Source organism: Mercenaria mercenaria, chromosome 2, assembly GCF_021730395.1.
Source record: "Mercenaria mercenaria strain notata chromosome 2, MADL_Memer_1, whole genome shotgun sequence".
Taxonomy (NCBI): Eukaryota; Metazoa; Mollusca; class Bivalvia; order Venerida; family Veneridae; genus Mercenaria; species Mercenaria mercenaria.
Genome location: NC_069362.1, coordinates 110,366,262 through 110,383,241, shown reverse-complemented (window position 1 = coordinate 110,383,241; position 16,980 = coordinate 110,366,262). Strand labels below are relative to the sequence as shown.

The following is a 16,980-nucleotide window of genomic DNA, read 5'->3' as shown; positions in this document are numbered from 1 at the left end:
AACCCATAAATCTTTGTTACACAAAATCTCATAGACACAAAAGAAAGTTTTTCAGTCAAATAATATCTATGTGAATCAGAATCAAGTTTCATTTGCTCATGGTGGCTGGTACGAGGATCTGTAGAAGAGAGATGTATGTTTTCTTTTAAACTTGACAAGGGAGATTATAATGTATGACATTAAAGGTACATCTGACAGTTTTTTCTGACATTTTGCTCATCCGCTGGAATCGACAAATATATTAAAGATAACCAAAAGAAAGTATATATTGTATAAAGACCCAGAACTATATATGCAAACATCCCTAAACTTTTTAAGCTGGCTGAGCTTCCTTAAGTTGCTAACAGAAATAATCTCAAACCTAAAGCTGACGTGATAAGAAATTCGAAATTCCATATTTTTGTATAAACATTCCTAATTTTACATATTAAAATACTTTTCAAAGAAACGTTTGGACGATTAGTTTAAAACAAATTCCTAAATCTAGAACATTGCTGATCATGGTACTCATTTTGGAAGAAAAAACTTGCTTTTGGTTATAATTGCAGCTATCATTGCAAAAAAATGGAAAATATAGGACCTTCCAAATATGACAAAAACTGTTTTTATAATGCCTTCCTGAAATAAAAAGCAAATGACATTTTCAGAAAAAAAACTACCAGAAATGCCTTTATGATGCAGAAAAAATGCTTTAGGTCATTGATAACACTTGTCACTATGTCATTCAGTTTTGCGGATCTTATTTAAATGATTTTAAGAACATTGACCCAGGCATTTTTTTTTTAAATAAATATTTGCTCTAAGTTTACAACCTGAAGTTTAACAAATTTAAACTATTCATTAAATGGGCGAAAACTTACGCCCCCTGATTTAGCATAAAATATATTAACCACTAGGTGTGTACGAACGAATTAATATACATGTGGAGACTTCATGTGGTTATTTGCAAGGTTTTAAAGTTAAATATATCTAGTGGCTCGGTGGCATCTCCGTCACCAAAAGTATTTGAACAGTACCATTGTGACGTTAGTAGGACAAAAACTGCAAACTATTATTCTTTATTCATATATAAATAACACACATTTGCGGGTACAATGGAAAAGGAAGAACTGAACAGTAATTCATTACATATTATAGGTTACTGCTGACAAAGCTAGTGCAATATAAAGAAAAGTAAACAAACAGGAAAAACATTAAACTTGACATCTATTGACAGTCAAACAAAAATGAAATTTGTGTCAAAATCACCTGTATCACAATTATTATGTTGGCTACGTTTTTCAGCATCTTGCACAGAAGCAGTATATTATCCGTCTTTATTCTTTATAAAATTACCATCAGCATCATGGTGTCCTATCACGCCATCACACCTTCTCAAAAGACACCAGCACTGGCTTTTCCAGGAAGCGGACTCGAGAGTGGTTCAAAAAAGTTTAAAACTTTCATCACAATCGAGCTAAAATAGATTAGTATTAACTAAACAATTCTTAACCATTTATTATCTACTGGCACTGTCAGGTATGTATAACACGACACAGTAACACTAGGCAGTAAAATAGCACTTTATTAAGCAGAATGACAACTTTTAAAAGTACTTGAAAATGCCTATAAAGATAACTTGCAAGTATATGACATGTTTATTAAGTTTATGTATACCCCAAATGTGACCGGGGAAGGTATTGTTAAGGTAGATGGTTGGATTTGGACGTGTAGATTGATAGGTACATCACTAGTATTTATTCAACTTTGACTTCCAAGACGAGGAGAATGCCACATTTTCATCTCTTAGAGATATTCGAAATGGAACGTTGAAATATGCATAAGACGTGGAAACATACATGGCAAAATGTCCCCACAATATTGTTTTGTTTTAGTACTATCTGTCCTTCGTACAAATGCGATTTTCAAGTCTATATGTACGTTCATTATGTCCGCTTTTGGTAAAATTGCTGTATCTTCTATTTTATTTGATATGCATTTATCATGTTATTTTATCGCATACAGTCGCTTAATTTTATGTAATTCACGTGATAATTTAAAGATGTTTATCACTTAAAATGTCATTGACAGTGTAATGTTTGAATGCGCAACTTTCACGATCATCTCGCAGTGAAACTGGCTTTAAAGGACAACTTCTACTTCAAGTAAGCAAATATGTTATATTTTCGCCTTCTTTTGGTATTTTAATTGTTTTATGTATACTGCATAGATATGACAAGGAATCAAAGATTGTTTTACAGTGTTATTTGCTTGTTTAAATTTAAGCTGAATAGCGTTGTAATATCTCATATACATGTATGTAAATAAGCATTATATTGGTAATTTTACGGGTAATCATATCTCATAATATGGACGGCGCATCCGGGATACTAATGTATCTTGTGAATTTTTTATAGATATTTGTTCTGTGCAGTTTTAATGAATAAACAAAAAAACAGACAAAGATTATTTCAACTGTGATTAAAGATCAGCATATCGAAATTAGAGAAACGCAAATGTATTTAAATACTCGTATTTATAAAGTTTCGTGTGCAGTAAGATATTACATTAATCAATAATAAGATACTTTAGGTCGTCTTCAGGAACATGCACCGAATTGATATCGTGCTGGATCAAATTGAATGGCAATAATTGTTTTTAACCTTAACGATCTTAGGAATTCGTGCAACACTTGCACTGAGAAAATCTCGTGGTACCTGATGTTAATTGTTATCAGTTGAATTGCTGAATTGCCTCATGCATTGCTAGTATTTGTTTTCATTTTTGTTAAATAAAAAGGATTAGGTTCCGTCATATTGGAAATAACTGAACGAATACAAACGCGAAAGGAAAAACTCACAAGATGTGTGCTTGTGTGTTTGCCTGCTCTCCTTGCCGTACGATGTTTTGATTAATGTAACTATATTGCTTGCTTCCTTGTCATAAAAACGAAGGAGACAATATCCACGCAAAATTCAAACGGTTATATACGGTAGTGACTCCAGTGAGAGTCTGCCCATGACAGAAAAGATTATTTCATTTTTTATTTTACCTTACCATTGCACTATCTATTTATATATTTCAGCGGTTAGGATAAAACCGAAGCAAATTCTCAGATATAATTATGCAGCTGACCTCTAAGTCGTGAACTGTAAAAAAAATTCTGTATTTAAACGTGCAACTTAAAATATCATTTTGGCATATACCATATAAAAGTATTTATTGAAAATACGGGCATCCTTTGCATTTTCCGACATTTTCCATTTTTTACTTAAATATACTGTTTGAAATTGAATTATCACTCAATTTACTAGTTACTTATAAGTCTGTCTTTAAGTCTGCAAAAGTCATCTCGTTCACTGGGTCTCATTTATTAAAACCTTTGCCAACAGTTCCATCTTTTAGTCATCTCTTGCATTACCTAGAAAACACAATAAAAAACGTTACCGAATTAGGATAGCGTATCGGAATTTTCTAATTTGGCTAAGTATATTAGACAGGCAATTTCGCTGTCTTTTGCCTTTGGCGGCATTCGTTCAATTGTGACATCAAGAAAACCTTAAATTGATTCATCAATTCAGACTTCTGAGATAACTTTTCTATGTTTAAATGATAGCCCATAAAGTTTTATTCCTTTATTAAAGAAAATGGCGCAGACAAAACAAGAAACGTTTAAAGTTAAAATAAAACACAGTGAGTAAGTACAATGCTGAGCAAGAGGAATTTCATTTTGATCCAGAAGGTGGGTAAGCACGACTGAATGTGTAGTATCATCTGAGTGATTAAAAACAAGTTAAAAATATATACTGGTCCAGTAATATTTCCTCCAGTTTAGGCAGTTCAACCTTATCGCAGTAAACAGTCGTTTATGTTTTATATCAGTTCAGCTTCATATCATAAATGTAGGTATCCATGTAAGGGTAGTAAAACTAACGGCTCTTTCAAAGAAAGGGTATTTGCTCTTTAGTATGACGTTCTGATCAATATTTCCCGGTTATTTTGGCCTAGTCATTTAGTACTTAACCATTAGATCAGGTACATTAACTTTATTCAGCTCTTCGCGCTTTATAAGGTACATGTTGCTTAAACGTCGTGTCTTTATAAATATCTATATTTGTTTGCATTAGCTTTGCATAATACTATCTTCCGCCGATCTAGGATGTTCAAGAGCGCGTCTGCGTTTGTTGTGTTTACATTTTTGATTTACTAATATGGCGGAATAATATGACAGCTCCATTCAATTTGTCTGTTTTTGATGTTTGCTAAAACATTTCTAATATTTTTAAAGAAACAAAACGATGCTGAAGGCCAATGGGCTTACTGATTGAAAGTAAAATTCGAGACAGTCTCAAACAATCCCCATTTTTCAAGGAAATTCTTAGCATTTTGTCTACGTTATGCTGTTTTTGACCCTCGCAAATAAGCTTCATTTTGGCAACAAAGATCATGCTGAAACAAACTTGCATACACGAAGAAAGTATAATTATGCTTTCGGCTCTGTACGCAAGCTAAAAAATCACATTACTTGTTTATGAATGCAAAGGATTGTAAATTTACTTTGGATATCATTTGAGCCTTCGCACTTGCTGTTTTAATTGAATAACACACAGTTTGGTGTCGTGCTATCGTTTGTTTGATAAAGTGGAAAAAATCGTGGTCATTTTAGAATTTCCCATTAAATACGATTTTTTTTTGTAATTTCAACACATAAGTGGGCGCAAAATTGTATTTCGTAATTAGTAATTGTAAAATATGTATATTCTATGCAATTACCAATGATCGGGATCGATGTAATGTATGTGGGAAATCATCTGCTAAATCCTGAGTTATATCACTCCATTATCAGCATATTGACACTGCAATTTTAACCTTCATCGAATCAAAATTCTGCTTCTAAAACAATTACAGATAACGTATTGCTTCTTATCTACATTAATATTTTGATTTTAGCTTACTGGTCATTTGGTTGGTCTTAAGTCAACATTGTTTAGGTACGTTGCAATGTCTGTTCTAATTTTCGTTAGTTGACTTATAAATCTGAATGTAGTAAAAGCTATCTCACACCCTGGTTTTCATTAAAACGAACAGGTTTCTGTAATAACACATTTTGATGGATTATTTTAGTTATTTTTAGCATCTTGGAAACTAAACTTTCTAGTCCATTTTTGCATACGAGGGGTGATACTTGGATATTTTCCTTAGTTGCTACCTAATAAATGAAAAGAATATCATTTAAACTGTTACTTATTATCAAAATATTTAATGATTTGGAATTGCAAAAAAAAATATTTTTGAAAACACTTATTTACTGATGAATATTCATATCGCCAGATAAATTGTAAGATAGTGCGTTAATCAATAAGCTGTTACAGAAACACGCACCGAATATTTATCGTGCTGCGCCGAATTAAATGGCAAAGATTGTGCTTAACGATTTCAGTAATTCGCAAAATAATGGCACTGGGAAAGCCATGTGGCAGACACCCTCTGGTTTAATTATAATAAGCTGTATTTAATTAGAAATAATCTGCATTTCTGTTAAAACAATTGGATCGTATTCCGCCATACTGAAAATATTTGACCGTTTGTTTTACTACTATGAATAACACCTAAAAATAGTTAATGTCTGATGGCCTCACAATCCTGTCTGTTGCTTGTATATAAATTGTTCTTCCATTGGATTACTTGCTTATATCTAAATAGGAGGGGCCTTATACAAACTTTTACATGTAAGAGAATGGACTTGTTGAATAGTATTAAGCCATTCACTCACATTGCTAATTTGCCAAACGGACAAATAGGAAACTGTAGTATTGAAAGATACATAGAAAAACTGTTAATTGCTTCTATCAATTTATATGGGATTTTTGGGCAAATGTGAGAAAAATAATGAAGCGTAAAGTGACAAAAGAGGGATTAAAAAAGTTAGTATAAAACTGAGAGGGATGTCAAGGTAAAAAGAAACACCAAAAAATTTTTTTACAGATTACATAACATGACAGAAGAAACAAAATAGACCAGGTTGAAATTGGGTTACACACACTTTGAACAAATCAGTAACCATCTATAAAAGAGACGATTGTGGAGTTTAACGCCGTTTTGGGGACATGTCAGCCTACATAACCCTATATTCAACAAGTTAGACAAAACAGTGTATTATGAATAAATCCCCATCTAAGGTAAGCATTGCTTACACTTAGTGACAAAAAAATATACAATGGGCTCAACTCGAGGGTATACAGTACACCAAAATTACTTATATGAACGTTGTCTGAACGTACAGCGAGGAGTAACGCGACAGCTTCTAGGAGTTCATGGACTATAATAGCAAGGTCTCGTGATCAGGGCATAGAGCACCACTAACTAATTAGTTGCGAAGAGCAAAATTCTAGAAACCGCCACAAGTTGGCATTTCAGTCTGGAAGGATTCAGGAGAAAGCACCACAGAGTCATACACTTGTGTAGACATCGCAACATCAAATAGCAGAGGGGGCAGTTATTAAGAATAGATCATGCTTTAAAAGTTTTGCATTGTATCCTGTTTTGATAAATTTTCTAACAGATTTTACAAATATATGTTAATAAAAAGCACTATGTGTTATTTCCCGTAGTGTAAAAGCTATATCTCGATAGTATATGAGGTGTGTAAGGTCTAGTTTAAGAAGTGTTTAAAGGTTTAAACGTTTGGACTATCTTTGGTAAAATTAGTAGCCTTCCATAGTTCGTGCTAGCGGTAACCCTAGTGTAACTTCTTTCAAAACCGATAACATGCTTACTAATAAACTTGTATTTATGAATAAATCAGCGTTAAAATTCATACTCGGATATTGAAGACATAGGTCCATGTTTAATCTAGCCAATTAAATAAAAGAGGTTGTTTTATCGATCAAATTCATTCTTGCCATGTCAGTCACTACATCGTTTTATGTGAAGTCGCGAAAACATATGACAAAATGGCTGATCAATAATAATAACAGGAAGCTATTTATCTTACCTTGTCCATAGAAATATTTAATATAACATACCGTCAGTCAAAAGGTAAATATGACATTTTATAGTACTTTTCATGTATTTTCCTGACCTGTTCGTTCAGGTTAGTAAAATTAATGAAGGTTGCGCCGTTATATCACCAAAGTAAAAAAATAATCGATCTGTTGCATGTCAGTAAAATATAAGAAACTCCGATTTTACAAAAATTAAAAGGATTTTAATTTTACGCCTCTGTATCCCTTTAATTGATGTGTGTTCTTTGTTTTTGTCAGATAAATATTACTGACTTAATAGGTCAACTTTGTATTTTCTTTCGCTTTCGCCATTTGACCGTCAGTGAAGACACGGATTTAGACAAAATGGCAAATCCCATTGCCGCTGCCATCTAGCTGGTTTACCGATTTTGAAATAGGTAAAAAGTTCGTTCTTTGAATAACAATGAGTACAGTAACATTTCTGTGAATATTTAAGCACACTTTATCGATTCTCTGCGACTAGAATGCTATCGAGTGTTCCCCTTCAAACTGTGACATTAGTGCATTTACATTGATTTTACACCATACCTTTTATATGTCTTAGCTAGATTATTACTTACGTGAAAATTAGACAAACAGCACCCTTCATTTTACTAAATTTCAGAACTTTTGTCTCTCTTGATGTATGTCTAATAAAATTATCTTTTGAGCTTATTGTACATTTCGCTCTTAGGGCAACACATATGTATCCATTATTTTGGTTCCAATGAGTTGTTGTCAAGTTAAATTATGTGTCTGCGTTTCTAAAGTATGGTTTTATAGGGTTGGAGAATAAAGTCACGTCTCATTTTATATGGTGATAGTATATATAGACCAATATCATTTACCGAAACAATTACCAGTAATAAGTGCCAAAAATATGATCAACCTTTTAATTGAAGTAATTTAATGAAAATAATGAGAAAAGTAACGAATAGATCAGATATATTTTGTTTAATGAATTCAAAATATAATTAATTTAACAACCCCAATCCCGTCTAGCACTAGAAAAGGTAATGATTGATTATTTAGTCCGCATATGCACGTCATTTTCTAGGCTCATTGAAGACAATATATTTGAATTACACTCAAAATTGTGGGAAAAAAAAATCATATTTCGCTTGTCACGGAATGCTACGAGAATACTACTCGTATTTAATGCGTAAGTTTTATAAATAAAAATACTAATCAGAGTTAAGATAGTGAATCGTAGTCTTCTCGTTCAGCTTAGTGCACCAGACAGACAATTACACTGTCTTCCTCCGTCAGGGACTTTCTTCTAATTGGGACAACTCAAATTGACTATTTTATTGATACGTAGTCACTGAAATAGAAAATAAACGCTTTCGGCCTGTGAATAAGAGCAAGTATATGCTCTTGGGGGGTTGTACCTGGATCTATAATGGAAAGAGTTGTGTTTCCTTTTAAATGACTAGGGATATTATAATGTATATTATATGTAGGCGTGAGACCTACATTTTATGAATTAGCAGTGTAAATAAGCTTTAGTTCACTCATTCATAACACTTGTCAATATTTTATTCCGATTTGTGGACCTCATTTCATAAATTACAAACTATTGAACGGGGCAGAAAGTTTTCAAGTTTAACAAGTGTCTGAACGCAAAGGTACGCCCCATGAGAAGATTTTGAATATATAAATTATGCGCGCTTTTCAATGTGTGATATGTATGTTGAGAAGTCATCTCACTTTTATTGTATTTAATATCAAATGGTTAGTTGATATCTATGCTACAAAGAGTATACAAAGTTTTCCATGTTGGTATTATTTGAATAAAAATCGTATTATTGTTTTTTTTCTTTTGAGGCCATTTTGTGTGGTTGTATGTATTTTTTTTCTCCCTCTTTCGTTTGTTTAAAAACATAAATAGAACGCATTTACGGGAATAATAGAAAAAGGCATTCATAATTATTCGATCAGTTGAGAGCAGTACTTTTGCAAGTACACTTTGAAGTTGTGTTCATTCTACACGGGTTTTGCTAGTACACTTTGAAGTTGTGTTCATTCTACACGGGTTTTGCAAGTACACTTTTAAGTTGTGTTCATTCTACACGGGTTTTGCAAATACACTTTGAAGTTGTGTTCATTCTACACGGGTTTTGCAAGTACACTTTGAAGCTGTGTTCATTTTACACGGGTTTTGCATCATAGATGAAAAGTACATTGTTTGCTTGCATACATGCAAAATTCAGAACGTTCAAGCGTTCGTCTACGTTTCTCGTTTGCGTTAGGTTTTTATTTTCTTTTTTGAGGTGTGAAATATGTGAACAAGCTCAAATCTAGGTTGCTAAAATACTTTCTAGAGGAATACAAAAGACAATTAATTTCTACGAGCTTACTGAGTGAAAGTGAAGTAAGAGACTAAGATGACCGAAAATATTTAAATGAACCAGTACATATAAGGCACAGACAAAAATCGTGTTGAAAAATTTATAAAATATTGACTAAATAAACACTTTGGCACTAGAATTAAACCGTTTCTTTACAAAGAGTCCCTTTCAGTGTTACACGGACGTTGCTTTGGTTTCAGTCCATAGTTATTATTTTAATATGAAAAAAACAGTCACATCTCGATTTTTTCGTTGACAATATCTGGGACAAAATGGAGTAAATAGACATACTATGTGCCAGAAATGCTATTAGCCTTTTCAGTTAATTGGAGGAATACGAGAACAATTGACAAAAACCTCTTGGGAAAACAGCACGCTCCCAGCAACAGGCATTTAAAAAGTGAACCAAATGTAATTTGGATCATAGCAATACAATGTATAATTGTTACTCAATTTCCAAGTGATTTTAATTTTACCTATGTTGGCCCTGTCAAACAATAGGAGAAAAAATGACTGCCCGTAGAAACTGTGCTTGCACGTCATTTTAGTGTTACATACACTTAAATTGTCAATAAAATAATATTATATCCTTTTCTGAACAAGTAGTGTCAAGACAGATTTAGGACATTCTTGAAAGCTATGTTTTCTAACAAGAATGATGGCTGAATTAACACACAGTGTACTTCCTGAATTTTCAAAATAATGCATATATTCTCGTTTGCACCCGTTATAAAAACGGCATTGGAAGTTAAACTCAGATTTTCGTGTCATTAACATGCCACCTGAAATATCATTTTGGCATATACCCAGTAAAGATAATTAGCTTCTCTCTAAACTTTCCACTTCTGTACAAATTCTATTTGAAATTGAATACCATCATGTCCCATTCAGTTTAAACGGTATGTTGACTTATAAGTCTATTGTAGCAAACTTATTTTGTAATCTGATTTTCACTAATAAAAACTGATATCCGTACTTCCACATTTTAGCCTTTCTTGAATTATTTAGAAAACACAATCAGTTCGTTACCGAATAAGGAAAGCATATTAAATTTTCATAATGAAACTAAGTAGATCAGGCAATCAAGTAACTAGTAGCTGTCTTTCACATTTTGCAGCATTTTTTTTTCAATTAGAACATATAGAAAACTTTAAAATGGCTGCGTAATTCTTAAATATTTATTCTACTTACAAAGGCTTGACTTTAAACATACTAAGGCTTGACTTTAAACATTAAAAAGTAGTCACAGTAAAAAAAAATTATATGTGATTAATTTGTTTCATTAAGTAGCTTTTCATCTTAAGGCATGTATGACATTGTTCTCCGGTCGGGCTTAGGTACGGGTACTGGAGCGGACATAATTATGCTTACATTTACATTGGTAGTTTTTCACCCTTTAAAGATACTCACCACCTTGTGCTGTTGTAAAATAATTACACAATATCACCATCACTTTTCATGTTACTTCTGTTTGGAATAAATACTCTTGCGGTCTTTCTTTCGTTTTCTGGCTTCGTTCATTGTGTCAGGACAGGGTAAACTATTCTGTATGATATACAGCTGTGGTAGAGGCGACGCGTTATTAATATTCTCGCTTAGTCATGATTACTTATTACGTAATTTAGATGACATTATAACAATATAATGACGGATAGTTAATATCACTTTTTAACTTCATTGGTAATGTAATGTTTAATTGCACAACATACGTATCATTGGCTACAAATCACAGCAGCAAAACGGAAACATAAATTTAAATCTGCTGTACATACGTGCACCGAATTTTTGTAATGCACTGCGTCAAATTGACTGACACAGATTAGTCTAAGCGATTTCATTCACTCACGCAATTAAGACACTAAAAACTCGTGGCAAGCACCTGCTATTGGAACTGTAACCAGTTGAATTGAGTTAAACGTTTTTTGCATTTATTTATTTTTTTGGATAAAACAGTGGGATTACAATCCGTCATCCAGAAAATATTTTACATTTATTATAGAACAATGGAAACAACATAAAAAAGAATCTTATGTCACTCTTTTATGCCCCGAGGAGCATATGTTCTTATGAACCGTCTGTCCTCTACCGTCGGTCTGGCGTCCGTCGGTCTGTCATGTCTAGTCAAGCAATTTTCGTGTCCGGTCCATATCTTTGTCATCGATGGATGGATTTTCAAATAACTTGGCAATGCAATATGTGAAAACCACAGTAAGAACGACGTTGCCTCGGCAAACAGACCCAGTCCTAAACAAAAAGTTTCAACTTCACATTCTAGACATTAAGGATAGTGCATTGATGGCGTTGTCCGTCCATATCTTTGTCAATCGATGGATGGATTTTGCAAATAAACTTGGCATAAAGTGTATCCACAGTAAGACGACGTGTTGTTGCGCGCCAAGTGACCCAGGGTCCGTAGCTCAAAGGTCAAGGTTCACACTTAGAACGTTAAAAGATTAGTGCATTCTCGCGTGTCCGGACCTTATCTTTGTCATCGATGATGGATTTTCAAATAAACTTGGCATAATGTATACCACTAGTATACGAACGATTTGTCGCGCGCAAGACCCAGGTCGTAGTTCGAAGGTCAAGCACACTTAGACAATAAAAGTATAGTGCATTGTAAGGATCGTTCTAGTGTCCATATCTTTGTCATCGATGATGAGTTTCAAATAATCTGGTCATGAATGTGTTAACCACAGTAGATGACGTTCGCACGCAGACCCAGGTCCGTTAGCTACACAAAGGTTCAAGTCACACTTAGACATTAAAGGGTCTTTTTCATGTATATGATAGTGCATTGATAGACGTGTCCGGTCCAATCACTGTCATTCATTGCATGGAATTTTAAAATAACTAGTATGAATTGTGTGTGACACAGTAAGAACGACGTCGTGCGCAAGACCAGCTCTAACATAGGTCAAAGGTCCTAAACTCTAACATACGGCATAACTATCATTCAAGTGATGCCTTACGAGAGGGCATGTTACATCTATTGAGACAGTCTTGTTTACAAACTATTTTTACATACAAAAGGAACTTACAAAATATTCTCACTTGAAAGTTTATGCCTCCTTCCTTACAAACTTTTCTTAACTATATGAGAATCTCTTTCAATTAATGGAATCTAGATTGTTGCAAGCAAGCTAGATCCACCATGTTCAAGAGTAACTATGGATATTACATAGTGACTGCTTTAAATTACTTATATGGCGAAATAATGTGATAAAATGCTATTCTGTTAGTCTGTTTTGTAGTTTGCTAGAAAAGCGTTAAACTGTTGTATTTGTTTCCTGTTGCTGAATGGTTGTTGTGTTTTCTTTTGATGGGTGGGTAGGGAGACAATAGGTTTTACAAGGCTAATTTAAGATATGAAATCAAATTAAGGGGTTATAAAAATCACGTATTCTCTTCCTTTTTTACTTTAAATTTCCACAAGAGACTTAAAATGTGTTGACACAGATATACATATGTTATTAAGTAACTACATCACTAGAGCTAAAGTTTACTTTAAACTTCAACTAGTTTACTTACAGAAATTTCAATAAGATTATATATGTTTTTGTAACTGGAATTTCAAAGTCTGTTATTTTATGTTTCTGTTAGTGTAAATAATGACACTTCATTTGAAGAGTACGTACAAATTGTTTTAGAGCCCGTTAACGGGTAAGGGATGCGTTCTATAAAATGCATGTTTTCCTATTGGATGTATACATGTACTTAGGTTGAACATAAAATTCTGGTCAGAACTGTGATTTTAAATTAGAAGATTCTCAGAGAACTCAATAACTACATATATTATGGTACTGAACAATATTGTTATACTGTACGCTTGCCTCTATTTATGTCGTGATTTTATTATCGTTGCTCTTCTTGGTTTGTTTCACTCATAGTATGCATTCCACTTTCTCAGCTGACTTTCTCCACAAGATCGTTGATTACATCCAATAGACGAGTTGCAGTGCAGTACAAATATGGTACATGAAATATATTTTGTAATTCTGTGAGGTGATATTATTATCAAACAGTATTTCGTTAACTTAGCGCAAAAAGTGAATAAGTCCTTCTTTAAGTCAATGGAGGTATCAACTTTTTGCACTGAGGTGACGATTTATTCCTAAAAAGCATTAACGATATGTAGCAAAAATCGACAGTATCTTTCCAGTGGAATTGCTCTTAACTGTATGCAAAGAATGGACATGGTTTTTAAAATTACTAAATTCAGATTTTCTGTTTAAAACCATGTCATTTGAAATACGAAAGTGTGTAAGAATGATTCAGTAAGTAATATGCATGCAGAGAAATCATTTGATTGGTTGTTAGTTATAAAAGCAAGTTTTTGTACATCTAATGATTGGAAGACATGCCAGCAAATGTGAGGCTTTTAGCAGTATCCATTAGCTAAAATATTTCTGTGTCATATCATAATAACATATATCTAAGGGAGAATTTAGGTTACTCAAAAAAAATCAAAGCCTTGAGATGTCTGGTGGTTGCGGGTTTTGTTAGAATTATTTTCATTTTAAATGCCAATCTATAAATATACATGTATAAGAAACAAATACTAATGTGCCTCATATCTAAGATTAACTCTGCCTGACCTTACATGAACAGCTGCAAGTCAGTGATGTAACCATGGGCTGGAATACCTAATCATTGACAGATCTTATATAATCTAAATGGCCAGTGTGAATGGATAGAGGATGAATAAGAACTATTTGATCATTGATAATTCATCCGCATTGTTCATGAATGGGACTACTCTGTGTAGCACATGAACAAATTCCTTTGGTTGTGATTTGGAATCAAATAAAGATGCTACATGATTGTCAGAATACACTTAACTTTGGTAGCGAGATAAACCCGCAACCAAAAATAAGAGTCAAAATGAAAAGTTTTGATTAGTTTCCAGTTGAGACATACTTGTTTAAAATACTTTTCATCGTATATTATCAGCATTCAAGTTTACAATATAGTCAGTATTAAACTCGGGACCTATAAGTATATGACAAGTATATGACGATTCAAGCCAGGGATGTGCTTGATTGGTTTGGTAGCTAAAATTGGACTGTGTTATCAATTAAATGACACGGGAGTATAGAAGAAAGTGTTTATATCTACAGCGGTGAAATTGTAAGCACTTCTTGAAGATATTCTCAATGTTACGCTAAAGTACGCTCTACGCGCGGAATAAAAATAACACAATGCCACAGCTACATTCTGAACTTGACACTTTGTATATTTCAGCTTTTATTTACAAAAGAGTAGTTAACATTCCTGTTCTCGCATGCAGTAGATGAATATTATGTAAATTTACATAATAATGGTATAATGATGGATAGCAAACAACACCTTAAATGCCAAATATAACAATGTAATACTTACGCAATTTACACATCAAATTGACAAGCTCAGATTGCTTTTATAATGCAAAATTGTGACAAGAATTATATTTCATCTTTTACTGTACTATATGCATATGTACATATGAAGTGGCTCTTGGATTTAATAAGTATGGGTACAGTTTGTGTGTATATTTATTATACATTGACTAGCTTCATTTTATATCTTTGTATTTTTTGTTTAAGGGTTAATGATCATGCATGTATTGGTTGGGTGCGCACTATAAACCGGTTTAAGCTCCCCAGTGGTGTTTTTGCCACTGACCGTTCCAAGGCGGTGCCCCACTGTGTTCCTTTGTTTGTTCGTTTTGTCCTACTGCGTTGGCTTTGTGTGTGTGCGCGTGTGTGTGTATGCGTGTGTGTGTTTGTGGTGTGCGCGTCTGCGTGCTGTGGGTTTCGTTTTGGGGAGGCTGCGTTTTTAGTACGTGGCATTCCCTGTTTGATATTTGTCTTTGTTTTTTTTTACATCGACTTATCAATATTTCTCCGTTACAGCTTCTTTTTCTTGTGGGCCTACTTTGCGATGCATGGCTCTATGGCTGTGCTTAGGGTGCTCTGTGCTTCCGGGAAATCTCCCTTACGTTTTACCTTTTATCCTCTTTTAACTATTGCTTCGTTATCATTATGTTTATTATTATTTTTTGGGTCATTCAATACTGCAACTAGCAAAATACCTTTTAAGGTAAATTACATTAATCTAAATGCGTCAAGTGATAGAATGTTTGGAGAGCGTATAATCAAAGTCGATGGATTAGTCTGTGTTTTTTTTTTTGCCAGAATCTTCTACTGTAACACATATATAGTTTCCTTTTGTACTTATCAACACAGCTATGCTCATCACATATAAGATTTCTTTCTTTTTTTATAAAATCTCCCGTTACTATGTGACGTGACAAATATTTAAGTCATGTTGCTTTGAAACAGCAGGGTATCGTGATAAACTCATAAAAATTGTTTTTCATCATAAATAACGTATACTATCATGTAAAATGTATAAAATTTACTTTAAGTTATCTATTTTGCATTTAGATAATTTACCGCTGCAGACAGGCTAAGACGTAATTTAAGCCAAATGAGTGTTTTGTCAGCGACCTTGTTCTCACTTTGTATAAAAGGCTTTCCATATCGATTTAAAAATAATTCATCTATCAAAATTTTATTGTGCTCCCCAGGATATCCACGAATGCCTAGACAGGATAAAAACATCTTTAGGTTGCAAAAAACGTTGACGAAAATTAAGAATAACACATGCAGTTTGAATCAGAGGTGGTCACAGACAATTTATCGATATGTATTTAATGATATGACCTCCGTTTTACAAAATGTATATAACGTTTTATTGTTGTTGTTTTTTTTTTTTTTTTTTTTTTTGTTGTTATTGTTTTTTTAATGTTCTGTGCATTGTTGTAAAATTATTTATCCTTAGTAGGTTTGACCAATAAACGAAACAATACTTGACTTATTAACCAACACAATATCTAATCATTCCGAAATATTAACTTATTGTGTAGGAAAATGCAAATACATGTATATCAAAATATTTCCATAGGTGCTTTGGTGTAAGAAAGTTGATAAAGCATATAATAAATTTCTAAATTATACTACAAACATAAATTATGTACCGAAATGTTTTCATGCTGCGTCAAATTAGACGGTAATAGTTGTTCCTATGTATTTCCGTTATTCATGCAATAATGGCGGCACTGAGAAAACCTTGCTGCAGGTATACGCTGTTTTAATTATAATTAACTGAAATGAATTAGAAATTATTCTTGCATTTCATCCTACTGAAAATAATTCAATATATATGAGCCGTGCCATGGGAAAACCAACATAGTGGGTTTGCGACCAGCATGGATCCAGACCAGCCTGCGCATCCGCGCAGTCTGGTCAGGCTCCATGCTGTTCGCTTTTAAAACCTATTGGAATTGGAGAAACTGTTAGCGAACAGCATGGATCCTGACCAGACTGCGCGGATGCGCAGGCTGGTCTGGATCCATGCTGGTCGCAAACCCACTATGTTGGTTTTCTCATGGCACGGCTCATATATCTAAAGACTGTGAGCAACGCCAAAGGAAAGTTCATACATAAACAGCTGCTTATGTGTTATTAGTGTCCTTCTCCCTTCCCTCCTTCCATTATAGGTTACCTTTGCCATGTTCTAGTTAACTAGTGGCGAACCCGAATAGAGCAATTCTTTGCAAGAAACTAGTCCCCAAATCATGATAACTAGGCTGGTGCTTACAT

General features: G+C 33.5%; 1 protein-coding gene across 1 annotated transcript in view; it reads left to right on the top strand.

Annotated features, from left to right (window-relative positions):
• Positions 1-2,054: 2,054 nt before the first annotated feature.
• LOC123564890 (pro-neuregulin-1, membrane-bound isoform-like) overlaps positions 2,055-16,980 on the top strand; it is an 87,051-nt gene continuing 72,125 nt past the window's right edge. The window contains exon 1 of the mRNA XM_053537531.1: positions 2,055-2,144. The gene's annotated coding sequence lies outside the window, so the exon portion shown is untranslated. The remainder of the gene's footprint in view (positions 2,145-16,980) is intronic.